The 3,174-nt window shown below is 32.1% G+C and overlaps 1 non-coding gene across 1 annotated transcript; it reads left to right on the top strand.

Annotated features, from left to right (window-relative positions):
- The first annotated feature begins 2,400 nt into the window (after nt 1-2,400).
- Nucleotides 2,401-2,507, top strand: LOC111815270. Its single transcript, XR_002819992.1, has one exon. It is a non-coding gene; the product is annotated as a U6 spliceosomal RNA (small nuclear RNA).
- Nucleotides 2,508-3,174: the final 667 nt, after the last annotated feature.

Here is a 3,174-nt window from a genome sequence, read left to right as displayed (position 1 = left end):
ATTTTTTTTGGCAGAACCAAGGATTGAACTCAGGCCTTCATGCTTGCAAGGCAATCACTTATTCTACTGAAGTATCTCCCCAGCCCCTTCTTTTAAATATTGATAGTAACATCAATGATTTACGACTTGATTAAGCAGTGTATTCAGAAAAATATTGACATTGAAACAGGTGAACTATAATTCAGTAACAAAAGATAAAGAAAAATAATATAGGTGAGGTATCATTTCTTCATAACATTTTTAAAATGCACATATAAAAATAATGAGGGATTGCAACTGTGTGTTTAGAGTAATTACAAGAACAACAAAGTGTTGATTTTATAATTTAATAGGATGATTCTAATTCCAAGTGCAGTAAATTTTTCTTCCCCCCAAAAATTTTTCACATCACAAGGAGTGACCTGTGAAAGAAAGACTTCCATGTAAATTATGAACAAAGTGTTTATTTAGTTGAAATTTCAAGGTACATCGTAACAGTTGAAAAAATAGAAAGATAACGAAGATTCAGTAGCTGAAACCTGATTGCACAGGGATTTTTCAGTAAGCACTCTGCTCTTCAAAAGCCTGTACAAGACTGAGAATTTTCTTTGATTATTTTGATCACAGTCAAATTAATTTTGCCATTTTTCATATAAATGATCTTCAGTAGGTTGCTGATCGGTACCTCCAATTGTGAATTCTCCAAGCAGGTGATTGGCCAGCTTGCTATGGTTGTCTACGATGGCTAAACACTTGGGGAGCCTAATTCTGATTGACCTCATGGGCCTTGCAAAACTAAAACTGTGTTCCTGCTGGTGCTGGTTGTGAACCCTGTGTATTGACAGAGGCTGGTGAACTTCACATTAGTCTAGCAAGAGAAAATTTCACTGAAATAAATTTCTTGGTTCTTCTAAGGGCTGTGCATTGTTGAAATGGTTCTGACACCAGCACATGGACCGAATAACATCGTGTCATCTGTGGATTCCCATATCATGAATCATTAGCCATTTCTCAAAGAGTATATCATAAATATGTTGCTAAAAGTATGAACAGTTAAAATTCTTTCAAAGTTTTCCAAATCAGGATGATTTTAAGTATTTAGCAACATAGCAATCCTCGTAAGCATTTTTATTTGCATATAAAAGAATAAAATTGACATTTAATTAATCATTAGCTGAAGTGAAGGTCGAAATGATGAACAATGTGTTTGCTTCTACCCTTTTTGTACTCTCTAGAATTTGTTTTACTTCTTAAGGACAGTAAAGCAATGCTTATAGTATGAAAATTTGATTTGTTAAAGCCCCCAAATATGTAGTGGAAAAGATGAAACTGCATCAGCAAATTTTGTTCTATTTGTGTTTTCAGCTCTCCATAATAGATGTGTATTTTTATAGAGAGCTTTTGAAATATACTTGGCGAGTTGTGGTAGTGCCTCAGCTCCTAGAATCTATAAAACAATATTTCTATGATTAGACTGTATCAAGAATTGCTTAGTTTCATGCTGCAGTGTGCTTGCAGCCAAAGGAGAAATAAGAACAAACAAAACTGAGTGAAAATATCTGGTCAGAAATAGATTTACAGCAATTTTATAATGCTACTTCTGGTTTCTACCTCTGCTTGCTGCCTTTCTTAAGCACTTAATCAGAGACTGAGATAAGGACACACATATATTTTGACATTCAAATTTCAAGATTACCTCAGGGACAGATATAATATGCCTATCTTACAAATTAGGACACCAAAGCTGAGATGGTTTACAAATTTAGTCCAAGGTGACACAGCCAGAAGAGGTGATTTGAAGTATTGGAATTGAGGTCTATTTGATTGTAAAGGCTCTGTCATCAATCATTGCTACATTTACTATCACAGTGCATGTATTCCTATAGTTAGGCTAGCTGTATTTTGACTGTTGGAATTGTAGCCATACATTTCTATCTAGATTTAAAGATGCTTAGAGGTTTTATTTTTTTTATAATCTACCCAAGATAAGTATATATGTACTTCAAGAGAAATTTACTTTTATTTTACTCATAAAACAGTCCATTTTTATTTGACAGTTTACGATCTTAGAAGTTTAGCTCTTCAAAAGAACTTATTGTCCATTAAAAGTAACAGGTCCCATTACTGTAAAATAACAATTAATATTTAATAATTGGAATATTATTGTTATACAGCTACTACTAATAATATTTCCTTTCACTTTTGGTTTCATTTTATTTTATATTGACATTTTTCCTTCCTCTATGACAGTACAAGGAAGGCAATACAAAGAGTCACCAAGTTCTAATATTATTTTTCTTTAAAATTAATTACAATTTATTTTAATAATTATGATTAAAATGCACACTTCTATTTATGCAAGTAAATTATTATAATTTCCATACATGCATCTACATAAAACCAGAGAAATTATCCAGTGTTTTGCTCGCTTCAGCAGCACATATACTAAAATTGGAATGATACAGAGAAGATTAGCATGGCCCCTGTGCAAGGATGACATGCAAATTCGTGAAGCGTTCCATATTTAAAAAAAAAAAATTATCCAGTGTTTTTAGTACGTTGCATTTCTTTTACTGTTCTCCTTGCTGCTACAGAGTACCTGAAAACTTTGGAGCACTTATTACACATGTAATTTTAACTGTTGAATTATACTATCGCCACTACATGTTTCTATGACATTCTGTGTAGATTGGTATAACTTAAAAGCTCTTGCTGTTATAAAAATATCATAATAGGTTAGAAATCTCTGCTAAAAGAGGCTTTATTTGTACATAATTGCCACTTGCTCCATGTTAAGTTTCATAAGCACTTAATGTCCCATAGATCTGTGGTTGTCATACAAATCTAGAATGATAGTATTGAATAAAAATTGAAACATGAGAATTAAATAGTAAAATTGAAATGGAAATCTCTATATCTGCTTAGCATAATACTTATTGAATGACTAATAGTTATAACACGAAAGACATGTCAGAGTGGAAGAGTCCAAGTCAGCCAGTCATTTCTATTTTTCTCATTTCTTTGGTATTTTCTAACAATTGCCAAAGTGTGTAAGCAGTCAAAGCTTTGAATTGGGTCAAAATATTGAAAGCATCAAAAAAGAATCAAATACACAAAAATTAAAAATTAATATTAAAGCCTGAACTTTGGCAAATATAATCTAAATGTGTACCATAATTAAAGTTATCATCCCAA

Source organism: Octodon degus, unplaced genomic scaffold (genome assembly GCF_000260255.1).
Source record: "Octodon degus isolate 3935 unplaced genomic scaffold, OctDeg1.0 scaffold00013, whole genome shotgun sequence".
NCBI lineage: Eukaryota > Metazoa > Chordata > Mammalia > Rodentia > Octodontidae > Octodon > Octodon degus.
The sequence above is the reverse complement of the archived record's forward strand: the minus strand, read 5'-3'. Positions and strand labels throughout refer to the sequence as shown.